Below are 16,556 nucleotides of genomic sequence, written 5' to 3'. Positions count from 1 at the left end.
CACAAAAATTCCGGATAAAATGTCAATGAATCCGGAGTCAAAACACTTGAGGTAGGTAGTTTGACATCCGAATTCAACCATTAGATTAATATATGTGATGACGCAAATGCGTATTCTTATCCAGAGTATCAGTGCGTATGCTTTCTGTTTACTATTTCTTGCGCAAAAATACCACGTGCATGCATAAATATTAATTTCACTCGTGAATGCGAGTTTTCGCTTTTCTTATCTAAATTCAGGACACGGCAGTAAGAGCTTTACATGTGACTTTCAAGCACGGTCACCATTACTTACGGTTTTATGACCTCCAGCTGTTTCTCTTTGTGTTTTCTTTTTTGAGTCACTGTCCTATTTTATAAACTTTGACATTTTCGAAATGCTTAGGATTTTCTACACAAGGAACAGATTACTTAACTTCGTACTTTATTTGGCCTTTTTAACTTTTTTTTATTCGAGCGTCACTGATGATTCTTTGTAGACTTAACTTGCGTCTGGCGTGCAACATTTAAATCCTGGTATCTTTTTATATCTACATATCTTTTTATATAAATTGGTTCTTTTGAGAGTATGTTCAGGTATTCATAAAACTTCTGAAAATAAGATATTATTCACCAAGTTTTCCTGTAGAATATTTGGATAATATGAAGATATGATAGATAAGATAAATGCATCCAGATTATAAAGCAAACTGAGTGCTTTAATTTATATTGCGATTGGTTTGTGCAATTTGCATTAGACATCCGGTTTGTAGAAACTGGGATTTGAAAAAGGGTTATGAAAAAATGATGTACATTCCCAAGTAATAAATAAAATAGTCGAGCTTTAAAATGTATATTCAAACAGTAGCTGTATATATACACTTTTCTATTCACAACTATCCAACATTGCTTTCAACTGACTTGTGCAAGAATCTACACACAAAGATTACATATTTTAATAAAGGTGTTTTAACATCATCATTATCTTATTCTATTCACAGTCAATTATTTCAATTCAAAAGCAAACAAAAATTCAGCAACAATTTTTTGGTGACCAGTCAGCGGTCTTGGGTTCACGTATTGCTTTTCTTTTTTTAAAGAAAGCAACTTGTTTCAAGTCGGGGCTGTTTCTAGCCGACTATACGCTATGTTTTTTTTTTTTTTTGAAGGCCGTACGGTTGCCTATCATTGCTTTCATCCACTTCATTTTAACTTTGGTGGATAGTTGTCTTACTGGCAATCATACCACATCTCATTATTTGTATATAGAGGAAACACATTTTTATGACCACACATATCGGTTATCCAACGTACAGGAGTACATCCGAGCCGTTTCTAACAAGTCTTGTGTCAGAACAAACTTTTGGTTTTATCCCAGTGTATATAGTGCTTTCTTTTAAGTTTTATGATCTCGTGAATTTATAACAGAACTGTGTTCTAACATTATTATGAAAAGTCTTTTATAAGAACTTTTCATTTTATATTGTTTTCATTATGGTTACGATAACTGATTTCGGATGAATATGTTTTATTATGCAATCAAAAACTGTTATTCTTAAAATTCTCTTTTGAATAAAACTATTTTTTCTACTATTTACCTGTATTTACCTTTATTATTGGCGCAAATGAAATGTTTTTATTTTGGCGCAATTGAAATATGGTTTGTGGCGCAAATGGAATAATGTTTTGGCGCAAATGAAATGCCAATTGGCGCAAAAGCAAAGCACCGGAGTTATACAAAAGAGGATGGGTTGATTTAATGGATTTTCAATCAAAGTCATATATATGGAAATTATATTGTCTTATTGTGAACAAAGATCACATAACAAAATTTTATATTGTAAGAGCTCTTACAGAACGAAAAATGTGCTTTTCAAAGGTGGCTTCTCTTTTCTTTAATTGATGTTTTCACAATATTTGATGTGCAACATAAACAGCAAGGTCATTAAGGTCGTGAATTTACAGCTTTGGCTATATTCGAATTAATGCTAATAACAAATAAATTCCCAGACAATTTTCTATCCATATTAAAATAAAGAGATGTGGTATGATTGCCAATGAAACAACTTTCCAACAAGTTTACATATATTTTAAAAGTTTTATTCAATGACTTTTGTTATCAATATTTTACTGATGATTTTATTTCAGGTAATTGACATTTAAAAACTTTAGTTCTTATTATTTTATCATGTACCAAATGAATTTTAACTTTCAATAAATTTCTTTTTATTTACTATCATTTTCATTTCAGGCATTAACATTAATGCCTGGACATCATTTTCAGGATTTAAGTTTAAATCCTAGGATTTAAGACTAATACATTTTGTACCTAACATTTTTAGGCAATAGGCTTACTGCCTAGGCGTTAGCTTATTGCCTAGGATTTAAGCCTAATGCCTAATTTCACTTATTGCCGCTATCATATATTTTATATATATAAAACACATTAAATAAATGGAAATTGTTAAATTTTTAAGAATATTTACTTTAAAAAAAAGTTCAGAAAAAGGGGGTCCATTCTCCAAGCACATGTGATCCGTAATGAAATAATTTCTGTATTCCGTTTTTTTATGAAAGATGCATGAGTTTGCCTTTGAACTCTGTAAAAAATAAAACCGTGACATTTCGAATTAAACTCACTCAAAAAAATATATATGTGATTGTTACCGATTGTGTTTTATTAGTTTTCACTGTTACCATGGTTACTGCTGTTTAGGTGTCAGACCACAAATTCACTCCCTCCAAAGTTGTTTCTGAGGTATTAAACATTAAAACAAAGCTTGTGTACTACCTCCAAAAAATTGTCGCAATGAAGATTTAATGAAATTATTTGATTTTTACCCGTTTTATCTTTGCATCATTCCATGTATGTGGTAAATAGCATAGCCTAATGTAAATATTGCATAAACACACCCCAATCCCATAAATTGTCTTAAATGAAAGTTTTCTACTTAAAATTATTGACCGATATGTAATAAAAAAATTGTTTCATGGTCATAACCGAATTAATGATAAATTAAAAGTCCATTACTGACACCTGATGAAAAAAGGGGGTCAAAATTCCTGGACACTTCAATACCTTTATTTTTTTATACTAAAGGCATTGTTAAGGTTGTGCAAAGTCTTTAAAGCAGTAAAACAAACAAGGAAAAATCAACCAAAATTGATCTTGATTGAAAGTTTCTGTTGCTGTAGTCTGATATTAAATTTCATGTATTTTCTATTAAAGTCATACATTACAGCCAGTTTAAATTGAGCTGTGAAGTCGAATTATGCTCAGATAGTTTTTTCTAAAACTACAAAATGACCAAGGATTAATAATAAAAAAAAATACAAGACTTCTGATAAACCGCCAATTCACTCTCCAATTTAGAACGTATGTAAAAGTAGCCCTACTCTGACACAAAATAGTGCTTTTGATGTCATTGTTTACTTAAACTGACCAACAAATTTGCAGAAATGGAACTTTTGATGAAAGAGAAATATATATTTAAGACCATTTTGAGCCGAAATTACCTTGTCTATGAGTTTGAATAAAAAATTGAGGATCAATACGCATTACTTATCATTGAACATCAGAATACATCCACGCTCAGGACGTTGCATGTGCCAATCTGCTATGACCATTTTATGACTTTTTAGTGGCCATCAGAATAATCCACGCTCAGGACGTTGGATGTGCCAATCTTCTATGACCATTATATGACTTTTTAGTGGCCATCAGAATTAATCCACGCTCAGGACGTTGGATGTGCCAATCTGCTATGACCATTATATGACTTTTTAGTGGCCATCAGAATTAATCCACGCTCAGGACGTTGGATGTGCCAATCTTCTATGACCATTATATGACTTTTTAGTGGCCATCAGAATTAATCCACGCTCAGGACGTTGGATGTGCCAATCTTCTATGACCATTATATGACTTTTTAGTGGACATCAGAATTAATCCACGCTCCGGACGATGGATGTGCCAATCTTCTATGACCATTATATGACTTTTTAGTGGCCATCAGAATTAATCTACGCTCATGACGTTGGATGTGCCAATCTGCTTTGACCGTTAAATGACTTTTTAGTGGCCATCAGAATTAATCCACGCTTAGGACGTTGGATGTGCCAATCTGTTATGACCATTATATGACTTTTTAGTGACCATCGGAATTAATCCACGCTCAGGACGTTGGATGTGCCAATCTTCTATGACCATTATATGACTTTTTAGTGGCCATCAGAATTAATCCACGCTCAGAACGTTGGATTTGCCAATCTGCTATGACCATTATATGACTTTTTAGTGGCCATCAGAATTAATCCTCGCTCAGGACGTTGGATGTGCCAATCTTCTATGACCATTAGAATTAATCCACGCTCAGGACGTTGGATGTGCCAATCTTCTATGACCATTATACTGACTTTTTAGTGGCCATCAGAATTAATCCACGCTCAGGACGTTGGATGTGCCAATCTGCTATGACCATTATATGACTTTTTAGTGGCCATCAGAATTAATCCACGCTCAGGACGTTGGATGTGCCAATCTTCTATGACCATTATAAGACTTTTTAGTGGCCATCAGAATTAATCCACGCTTAGGACGTTGGATGTGCCAATCTTCTATGACCATTATATGACTTTTTAGTGGCCATCAGAATCAATCCACGCTCAGGACGTTGGATGTGCCAATCTGCTATGACCATTATATGACTTTTTAGTGGCCATCAGAATTAATCTACGCTCAGGACGTTGGATGTGCCAATCTTCTATGACCATTATATGACTTTGTAGTGGCCATCAGAATTAATCCACCCTCAGGACGTTGGATGTGCCAATCTGCTATGACCATTTTATGACTTTTTAGTGGCCATCAGAATTAATCCACGCTCAGGACGTTGGATGTGCCAATCTGCTATGACCATTATATGACTTTTTAGTTGCCATCAGAATTAATCCACGCTCAGGACGTTGGATGTGCCAATCTGCTATGACCATTATATGACTTATTAGTGGCCATCAGAATTAATCCACGCTCAGGACGTTGGATTTGCCAATCTTCTATGACCATTTTGTGACTTTTTAGTGGCCATCAGAATTAATCCACGCTCAGGACGTTGGGTGTGCCAATCTTTTATGACCATTATATGACTTTTTAGTGGCCATCAGAATTAATCCACGCTCAGGACGTTGGATGTGCCAATCTGCTATGACTATTTTATGACTTTTTAGTGGCCATCAGAATTAATCCACGCTCAGGACGTTGGATGTGCCAATCTTCTATGACCATTTTATGACTTTTTAGTGGCCATCAGAATTAATCCAATCCCAGGACGTTGGATGTGCCAATCTGCTATGACCATTATATGACTTTTTAGTGGCCATCAGAATTAATCCACGCTCAGGACGTTGGATGTGCCAATCTTCTATGACCATTAGAATTAATCCACGCTCAGGACGTTGGATGTGCCAATCTGCTATGACCGTTTTATGACTTTTTAGTGGCCATCAGAATTAATCCACGCTCAGGACGTTGGATTTGCCAATCTTCTATGACCATTATAAGACTTTTTAGTGGCCATCAGAATTAATCCACGCTCAGGACGTTGGATGTGCCAATCTTCTATGACCATTATATGAATTTTTAGTGGCCATCAGAATTAATCCACGCTCAGGACGTTGGATGTGCCAACCTGCTATGACCATTTTATGACTTTTTAGTGGCCATCAGAATTAATCCACGCTCAGGACGTTGGATGTGCCAATCTGCTATGACCATTATATGACTTTTTAGTGGCCATCAGAATTAATCCACGCTCAGGACGTTGGATGTGCCAATCTGCTATGACCATTATATGACTTTTTAGTTGCCATCAGAATTAATCTACGCTCAGGACGTTGGATGTGCCAATCTTCTATGACCATTATATGACTTTGTAGTGGCCATCAGAATTAATGCACGCTCAGGACGTTGGATGTGCCAATCTTCTTTGACCATTATATGACTTTTTAGTTGCCATCAGAATTAATCCACGCTCAGGACGTTGGATGTGCCAATCTTCTATGACCATTATATGACTTTGTAGTGGCCATCAGAATTAATCCACGCTCAGGACGTTGGATGTGCCAATCTTCTATGACCACTATATGACTTTTAGTGGCCATCAGAATTAATCCACGCTCAGGACGTTGGATGTGCCAATCTTCTATGACCATTTTATGACTTTTTAGTGGCCCTCAGAATTAATCCATGCTCAGGACGTTGGATGTGCCAATCTGCTATGACCATTATATGACTTTTTAGTAGCCATCAGAAATAATCCACGCTCAGGACGTTGGATGTGCCAATCTTCTATGACCATTATATGACTTTTTAATGGCCATCAGAATTAATCCACGCTCAGGACGTTGGATGTGCCAATCTTCTATGACCATTATATGACTTTTTAGTGGCCATCAGAATTAATCCACGCTCAGGACGTTGGATGTGCCAATCCGCTATGACCATTTTATGACTTTTTAGTGGCCATCAGAATTAATCCACGCTCAGGACGTTGGATGTGCCAATCTGCTATGACCATTAAATGACTTTTTTGTGGCCATCAGAATTAATCCACGCTCAGGACGTTGGATGTGCCAATCTGCTATGACCATTATATGACTTTTTAGTGGCCATCAGAATTAATCCACGCTCAGGACGTTGGATTTGCCAATCTGCTATGACCATTTTATGACTTTTTAGTGGCCATCAGAATTAATCCACGCTCAGGACGTTGGATGTGCCAATCTTCTATGACCATTATATGACTTTTTAGTGGCCATCAGAATTAATCCACGCTCAAGACGTTGGATGTGCCAATCTGCTATGACTATTTTATGACTTTTTAGTGGCCATCAGAAATAATCCACGCTCAGGACTTTGGATGTGCCAATCTTCTATGACCATTGTATGACTTTTTAGTGGCCATCAGAATTAATCCATGCCCAGGACGTTGGATGTGCCAATCTGCTATGACCATTATATGACTTTTTAGTGGCCATCAGAATTAATCCACGCTCAGGACGTTGGATGTGCCAATCTTCTATGACCATTAGAATTAATCCACGCTCAGGACGTTGGATGTGCCAATCTGCTATGACCGTTTTGTGACTTTTTAGTGGCCATCAGAATTAATCCACGCTCAGGACGTTGGATGTGCCAATCTTCTATGGCCATTATAAGACTTTTTAGTGGCCATCAGAATTAATCCACGCTCAGGACGTTGGATGTGCCAATCTTCTATGACCATTATATGACTTTTAAGTGGCCATCAGAATTAATCCACGCTCAGGACGTTGGATGTGCCAATCTGCTTTGACCATTTTATGACATTTTAGTGGCCATCAGAATTAATTCACGCTCAGGACGTTGGATGTGCCAATCTTCTTTGACCATTATATGACTTTTTAGTTGCCATCAGAATTAATCCACGCTCAGGACGTTGGATGTGCCAATCTTCTATGACCATTATATGGCTTTTTAGTGGCCATCAGAATTAATCCACGCTCAGGACGTTGGATGTGAGAATCTACTATGACTATTTTATGACTTTTTAGTGGCTATCAGAATTAATCCACGCTCAGGACGTTGGATATGCTTATCTGCTAAAACCATTTTATGACTTTTTAGTGGCCATCAGAATTAATCCACGATCAGGACGTTGGATGTGCCAATCTGCTATGACCATTTTATGACATTTTAGTGGCCATCAGAATTAATGCACGCTCAGGACGTTGGATGTGACAATCTTCTTTGACCATTATATGACTTTTTAGTGGCCATCAGAATTAATCCACGCTCAGGACGTTGGATGTGCCAATCTTCTATGACCATTATATGGCTTTTTAGTGGCCATCAGAATTAATCCACGCTCAGGACGTTGGATGTGAGAATCTACTATGACTATTTTATGACTTTTTAGTGGCCATCAGAATTAATCCACGCTCAGGACGTTGGATATGCCAATCTGCTAAAACCATTTTATGACTTTTTAGTGGCCATCAGAATTAATCCACGATCAGGACGTTGGATGTGCCAATCTTCTATGACCATTATATGACTTTTCAGTGGCCATCAGAATTAATCCACGCTCAGGACGTTGGATTTGCCAATTTTTTATGACCATCATATGACTTTTAGTGGACATCAGAATTAATCTACGCCCAGGACGTTGGATGTACAAACTTGTATGACCATTATATGACTTTTTAGTGGCCATCAGAATTAATCCAAGCTCAGGACGTTGGATATACATACCTTCTATGAGCATATTAATACGACTTTACGCCCAGGACGTTGGATGTACAAACTTGTATGACCATTATATGACTTTTTAGTGGACAACAAAATAAACCCACGCTCAGGACGTTGGATGTATATATATTTTCTATGACCATATCATGACTTACCAGTCGATAGCAGAATCTTTTTGTACATTAATAAGGCCCTAAGTTTTCTCGTTTGAATTGTTTTACATTTGTGATTTCGGGGCCTTTTACAGCTGACTATGCGGTATGGGCTTTTTCTCATTGTTTAAAGCTTTACGATGACCTATAACTGTTAATTTCTGTGTCATTTGGTCTGTTGTGGAGAGTTGTCTCATTGGCAATCATACCACATCTTCTTTTTTATATTCTCAGTATATGACTTTATAATCAATTTTTAAAGTACATCAGAATAAATCCACGCTCAGGACGTTGGAAAGGCGCACCTTTTATAGCCATAACAGAACTTTTCAGTGGACATCAGAAAAATCAAAACTCAGGATGTTGAATATGCATCCCTGCTATGAACATTCTATTACTGAAAATTATAACCAAAAAAAAAAAACAGTAGTCCTCTCAATAAATCCACGCTCAGGACGTTTGGATAGCATACATCTGATGAACATTGATTGAGTGTTTAGTGAAAATCCATGGGTGCATACCTTCTATTAGCGGTATTGACCTTTCAGTCGAAATTAAAATAACAAATCAAGCTCAGGAATGTTTCAAATACTTGTAGAAAAAAAGTCATAATGTTGTCTACCCTGATTGATTTTTTTGGCATAAAAAATAGATCATCGCGCAGGTAGTTGTCTGTACATTGTATATGGTATATGAGGACATACTATAAGATTGTTCAGATATTTTTGCCAAAGGACGATTTCAAAATATACATTTAAAAATTATATTGAGAATTATAATTGTTTTAGAAGAAGAAGAAGATTTACAAAAGCTTGCAAATTTATGCTGAAATCGCTGTCAAGTGTAAAGACAGTATATATTTGTTTTCTTTCCTTGTAATTTTAAATGTTACATAACATCTTTTTCGATTACATTTTGGTTGCTGTCTCATGGAAACTTTATTTAGAGAGTTATTTAAAAAATGTTATAAAATCTCATGTTACTTCAAACATGTTAAAATCTCTTGTTATAAGCTTATCTAAAGCAAGATAACTATGATACATCTTAAATATATAATACCGACACAGTTATCTCTCCTTAGCGTCCTCTCCGTGGACTAACGTGCTCAGCGATGACGTCCCCAGCGATGATTAGCTGTTGACCCCTTATCGAGTTTATGGTTAGATTGGGGTCTCACTAATTAACGACAAGAAGCGTCAAGAAGCGACAAGAAGCGACAAGAAACGTCAAGAAGCGACAAGAAGAATAAATTTAGCGACAAGAAGACTATTTAGCGACAAGAAAACTTAAAAAAAATATTATTAGAACAAATATATTAAAAAAAATATGCATTGACAGCAATAAAGAGATTTCATTTTTTTTTTTTATTATATTGATAGATGAAGAAATTAATGAGTCAAGATAACATTTGGAGGTTTGCCTGTGATCTGAACAATTTCTTTCAAAGAATTAATATTGATGACAGCTTGCATATATCATCAGCAATATTTTGTTTGTTTAATAGGATAGGTACCTATGTATTCTGCTATTGCTTTATTCATGGTTTCAAGAGAATGAATGGCCAGGCATTTTTTTCGAACCAGCTGATTATTTTCTTGTAAGAATTACTTCTTTTCATAGAAGCATAATGACGCTTAAGGATGAACAAATTGGTTGGAGTAACGGACGTGTGTCCCTTATTGTATTGCTACAATAACATTCAATTAACACCTATAACTTTGTACACGCGTCAGACTATGACAACTACACGCGCCGGAATATACAATAATTGTAAATAGTGAGCAACTGTTGAACACTCAACATTGTCGTTAATTACCTTTAATCTTCAATCAACTTTAAACTATGCATAAACATCATACATATCGTTTGATAAGTCAATACCCAAATAAAATATTCACGTTTTAGTAACATTATCTTTTCTGGACACTGATTCACGTATAATGCATTTTGCATGCAGTCAGTTTATTATATTTTAGACAAAGAGAGTGTTAAAAAATTTATAAAATGAATATATTATTGTTCTAAAACACAAGAACATGTAAAAATTAATAACATACTATGACAGGAAAATTTCTATATTTATCAATATCTATCAATATATTTAAAAAAAAAATGAAAATCACTTTACTTTCCGTATATTAAAATAAAAATGTCAATGCATATTTTTTTAATATATTTATTAAGTCTCCCAAACGAAGTTTGGGAAGACTTATCGTTTTTGCTCAGTTCTTATTATTATTCTTCTTCCTCTTCCTCTTCCTCTTCCTCTTCCGCCGCTTTTAAATTTGAACTTGTCCGCACCCGTTCTCCAAAACCGCTTGTCAGATTAACTTAGGGTTTCACAATATGTTAGACTAACATGTCTAGTGGTGCAATCAGGGTTTTGTTTGTGCAATAGGGTTTATAAAGGGGTACTTTGAGGGGCAAAAAGAAAAGAGGGTTTTACTATAGAACCCTATGGGATTTTATTTTTTTTAATTTTCAAATGATTATAAATTGAAAACCGTTTGTGATAGACACAATCTTTTTAATTGAAAATGTTCTAAATGATAAAACCTATTAAATGAAATACAGGGTTAGTCCCCAGGGGTCATCCCCACCCCCTGCCATTTAAGAAAGTTCTAATACCTTGTAAGTGGTCAAGATTCCCACCCCTAAACCATATATATTCTGGTTTGTCATGCTAAGACGGTTTGAATGATATACAGGGTTAGTCCCCAGGGGTCATCCCGACCCCCTGCCATTTGAGAAAGTTCTAATATCTTGAAAATGGCCAAGATCCCCACCCCTAAACCATATATATTCTGGTTTGTCATGCTAAGATGGTTTGAATGATATACAGGGTTAGTCCCCAGGGGTCATCCCGACCCCCTGCCATTTGAGAAAGTTCTAATATCTTGTAAATGGTCGAGATCCCCACCCCTAAACCATATATATTCTGGTTTGTCATGATAAAGCACATGAAATGAAATACAGGGTTAGTCCCCAGGGGTCACCCCCACCCCATACCATTTAAGAAAGTTCTAATATCTTTGTAAGTGGTCAAGATCCCCACCCCTAAACCATATATATTCTGGTTTGTCATGCTAAGATAGTTTGAATGATATACAGGGTTAGTCCCCAGGGGTCATCCCGACCCCCTGCCATTTGAGAAAGTTCTAATATCTTGTAAATGGTCGAGATCTCCATCCCTAAACCATATATATTCTGGTTTGTCATGCTAAGATGGTTTGAATGATATACAGGGTTAGTCCCCAGGGGTCATCCCGACCCCCTGCCATTTGAGAAAGTTCTAATATCTTGTAAATGGTCAAGATCCCCACCCCTAAACCATATATATTCTGGTTTGTCATGCTAAGAAGGTTTTAATGATATACAGGGTTAGTCCCCAGGGGTCATCCCGACCCCCTGCCATTTGAGAAAGTTCTAATATCTTGTAAATGGTCGAGATCCCCACCCCTAAACCATATATATTCTGGTTTGTCATGATAAAGCACATCAAATGAAATACAGGGTTAGTCCTCAGGGGTCACCCCCACCCCCTGCCATTTAAGAAAGTTCTAATGTAAGTGGTTAAGATCCCCACCCCTAAACCATATATATTCTGGTTTGTCATGCGAAGATGGTTTGAATGATATACAGGGTAAGTCCCCAGGGGTCACCCCCAGCCCCTTCTATTTAAGAAAGTTCTAATATCTTGTAAATGGTTGAGTTCCCCACCCCTAAACCATATATATTCTGGTTTGTCATGATAAAGCACATCAAATGAAATACAGGGTTAGTCCCCAGGGGTCACCCCCACCCCCTGTCATTTAAGAAAGTTTTAATGTAAGTGGTTAAGATCCCCACCCCTAAACCATATATATTCTGGTTTGTCATGCTATGATGGTTTGAATGATATGCAGGGTTAGTCCCCAGGAGTATCCCGACCCCCTGCCATTTGAGAAAGTTCTAATATCTTGTAAATGGTCGAGATCCCCACCCCTAAACCATATATATTCTGGTTTGTCATGATAAAGCACATCAAATGAAATACAGGGTTAGTCCCCAGGGGTCACCCCCACCCCCTGCCATTTAAGAAAGTTCTAATATCTTGTAAGTGGTCGCGATCCCCACCCCTAAACCATATATATTCTGGTTTGTCATGCGAAAATGGTTTGAATGATATACAGGGTTAGTCCCCAGGGGTCACCCCAGCCCCTTCTATTTAAGAAAGTTCTAATATCTTGTAAGTGGTCAAGATCCCCACCCCTAAACCATATATATTCTGGTTTGTCATACCAAGATGGTTTGAATGATATACAGGGTTAGTCCCCAGGGTCATCCGAACCTCCTGCCATTTGAGAAAGTTCTAATATCTTGTAAATGGTCGAGATCCCCACCCCTAAACCATATATATTCCTGTTCATCATGTCTCGAACATTTGAATGACGTATACGGTCAGTCCCCACTGGGTTCCCCCCACCCCTAATGTTCTAATATCTTGTAAATGGTCGAGATCCCCACCCCTAGACCATATATATTCCAGTTCGTCGTTTCTCGAACATTTCAATGATGTATAGGGTCAGTCCCCAGGGGTTCCCCCCACCCGCAATATTCTAGTATCTTGTAAATGGTCAAGATCCCCACCCCCTAAACCATATATATTCTTGTTTGTCATGCCAAGATGATTTGAATGATATACAGGGTTAGTCCCCAGGCATCACTAATGCATTAACTTTACTGGACCAAACCAATTTTCACTGGACTTTGTCCAATGTCAGGCGACACTGGGAATTATGAATCATGGGAGCTTCGTTTGGGAGACTTCGTAACAGCATCCTGTTACAATCATTTCTTGTTTTAATAATATTTTTTATTAAGTTTTCTTGTCGCTAAATAGTTTTCTTGTCGCTAAATAGTCTTCTTGTCGCTAAATTTATTCTTCTTGTCGCTTCTTGTCGCTAATTAGTGAGACCGTTAGATTGTAATTCTTTCTTGCATCAAAACTGGGTAAATTTGATATAGGTAACAAACACTCCCCCTTTTTAAAAAATAACTCGAGAACCACACATCGGCCATCGCGCTCGCTGCACAAAGTAACAATAGTCAATAAGAAATAATTATTGTTACTTTCAAGAATCATTAATTGTCAAAACGTACACCCCCCGGACATCAAAGGAAGTTAAATGTATTGTTATCCCAAATTAGTTAAAATTATTATCATAATGACGTCTTGAAACCCTATTTTATGTGTTTTTTTTACTTTGAAGTATTCCTACTGCAGAAAAAAAAACATAACATAACCTTTTAAGAAGTCATAATTATTTGGACTACCCCTGAATCTATTGCAGACAGGCTCTGATCTAAAAAATGTTGTAAGAGCAATCTTTGAAATGATTTTTTAGGTACTTTAATTATTATGTAATTAATATTAACATAGTTATAAACTTTCAAATTTATTGACCAATATGACCAACTCCTATGCTCTTTCCCATAAATGTCACAATATCATTATATTACAGTAAAATCCGATAGTTTGATGACATTGTTTATGCCTATTGACCTCAGGTCAGCCTAAACTGTAATTTATTCATTAATAAAAACCTAAGACATTAACCACCTGCAATGTGATTGCATCAAAATGACACCTAAGGCATATCATACTAATTGTGCAGGATGTGCCACCAAAATAAATACTGTCTTGTAAAATTAGATGATGATAGTTATAGCTACATGTAGTAATTATAATAACTGATGATAGATTTAAATCTGTGTAAAAGGTTGATTTATATGTGCTCATTCATGTTTTAATTAAAATATAAATTGAATCTTTTCTTTTATAATATTAAGATATTAAAATCACAATTATTTATTTGTAAACTAAAAATATTTTTTGTCCTTTTAAGAACATGACTGTAAACAAACATTATTACACAAATAATTTTAATAATTCTGTCATGTTTTTTTTTTATGTAGCCCCAGAATGGTCAGAACAGTGGCAAAAGACTAATCCAGATTACCAAAAAATAGAAATTGTTCAGCTACCATTCATGCCATAAGCATGATAAGAAAAATTTTGCAGTTTCCAGAATTTGAGGTAGAGTATAGTCAGGAATAGTTTAAATATGCAGATGTTTAGTTTGCAATAAACAATTATGTCCTTGATAGAAAAGTAGAGGAAACAAAAGAGTATGAAAATAGTTGAAAAAAGTAATCAATAATACCTAGTCATAAATAATGTAAATAGAAAAGAGAAAGGCAATGGTTACGACTTGGTTTTATTAATAGCTTTATCATTTGTCCATAATTTGGAATGAATCTTGACATTTTCATGTCACAATTTGATCTAAATACATCCTCCTTTATAAAATAATATTATTTTCAGTCTACTGAAACAGGTATTATTTTTGTTATTAAAAAGAACAATGAAACAATCGTTGAACAATTTTACCTAGCCTGTAAAGCTGATAGCTTGTTGATTTATAAAATTGATTAACTCATGGGTTAACAGGTAGTAAAATTATATACTACAATCCTGGTACCTGATACAGCCTTCAAAATCTGAAGGTTAGTTTCAACCCAGTCCTGATAAATTTATCAATGAAAACTAATCAACAGACCAAATAAAAATTCACTGGGTAAAATGATAATATTTTAAGTAATAATACAATATTCATTCATACCATTTGTTGCGTAAAATAGTTTTGTTACTTATCATACATATATGATTTACTCCTAATACTCTAACAGTATTGTATGGTAACCACCGACGGTAAGTATGGACAAATACTGTATATAGAGTGTGTATAGGAGTACTGTATTGTATGGTAACCACCGACGGTAGGTATGGACAAATACTGTATAAAGATTGTGTATAGGAGTCTTGTATTGTATGGTAACCACCGACGGTAGGTATGGACAAATACTGTATAAAGACTGTGTATAGGAGTACTGTATTGTATGGTAACCAACGACGGTAGGTATGGATAAATACTGTATATAGACTGTGTATAGGAGAACTGTATTGTATGGTAACCATCGACAGTATGCATGGACAAATACTGTATATAGAATGTGTATAGTACTGTATTGTATGGTAACCACCGACGGTAGGTATGGACAAATACTATATATAGACTGTGTATAGAAGTATAGAAGGTATGGAGTACTGTATTGTATGGTAACCACCGACTGTAGGTATAGACAAATACTGTATAAAGACTGTGTATAGGAGTACTATATTGTATGGTAACCACCGACGGTAAGTATGGACAAATACTGTATATGGACTGTGTATAGTACTGTATTGTATGGTAACCACCGACGGTAAGTATGGACAAATACTGTATATAGACTGTGTAAAATGGTCCTATTTGTTCTTAAATGGCAAATAAAACTAACTGTTCTTGGCTTTTATGTTTGATATATTTTTGAATATTCTTCACGTGGAGATCTGATCTTGTCTATTGAATTTTGTCATTTTCCTTATTACATGTATGTTAATTTCAGCAACTGAATTGGACTTATTTATTAAAAGTGATAATATTTCTGTTGTAGGTAATCAAGATTTAGTGTTTCCATGCAAGTGTCAAAGATTGAACGACAAAACATCTAAAACTTTACAGGACAGAGTAGACTTTTTTCACTGTGCTTCATTTTGTCTTTATGTCTAAATAATGATACATTTTAAAAAACCAATAAAATATGGAATAAAAAAGATTGTTATCTTATAAAATGGAGTGAAGAAATAAGGGGTGATTGAAAACATAAGAATATATTGCTATCATATATGCAGATCAGCAGTACATGCATGTGCTATAGATGTACATAAATAAGGGGCCAATAAACTCAAGTTGCCTGTTAAAAAAGACTTTATTAATGTTATGCAAGATACCATCAAATATCACTAGGTGTTAATCAAATAATATTGTAAATAAGAGGGTTGTCCAAAATATTTCCAACAGTTGTTTGATAAACACTACCTTAATCAAATTACACTGTTAAAAAGCAGTTTAGGTCAGTCTTAAGAAACAAATATAATTTAGAAAAGTGCAAGCTGTTGATAAAAACTACAAATATCAGCCTTATTGCAAAGGGAACTGCCAGTCATAAGAGAGGGGCGAAAGATACCAGAGGGACAGTCAAACTCATAGATCA

General features: G+C 35.5%; 1 long non-coding RNA gene across 1 annotated transcript in view; it reads left to right on the top strand.

Moving 5' to 3' along the window:
• The window catches only part of LOC127710679 (uncharacterized), a 39,081-nt gene extending 22,928 nt beyond the window's left edge, over positions 1 to 16,153 (top strand). Inside the window, exons 2-3 of the long non-coding RNA XR_007986271.1 lie at positions 14,376 to 14,496; positions 15,957 to 16,153. This is a non-coding gene — a long non-coding RNA (uncharacterized LOC127710679). The remainder of the gene's footprint in view (positions 1 to 14,375; positions 14,497 to 15,956) is intronic.
• The last annotated feature ends 403 nt before the right edge of the window (positions 16,154 to 16,556 follow it).

Source organism: Mytilus californianus, unplaced genomic scaffold (genome assembly GCF_021869535.1).
Source record: "Mytilus californianus isolate M0D057914Y unplaced genomic scaffold, xbMytCali1.0.p SCAF_8, whole genome shotgun sequence".
Taxonomy (NCBI): domain Eukaryota; kingdom Metazoa; phylum Mollusca; class Bivalvia; order Mytilida; family Mytilidae; genus Mytilus; species Mytilus californianus.
This window is presented reverse-complemented; position numbering and strand designations above follow the sequence as displayed.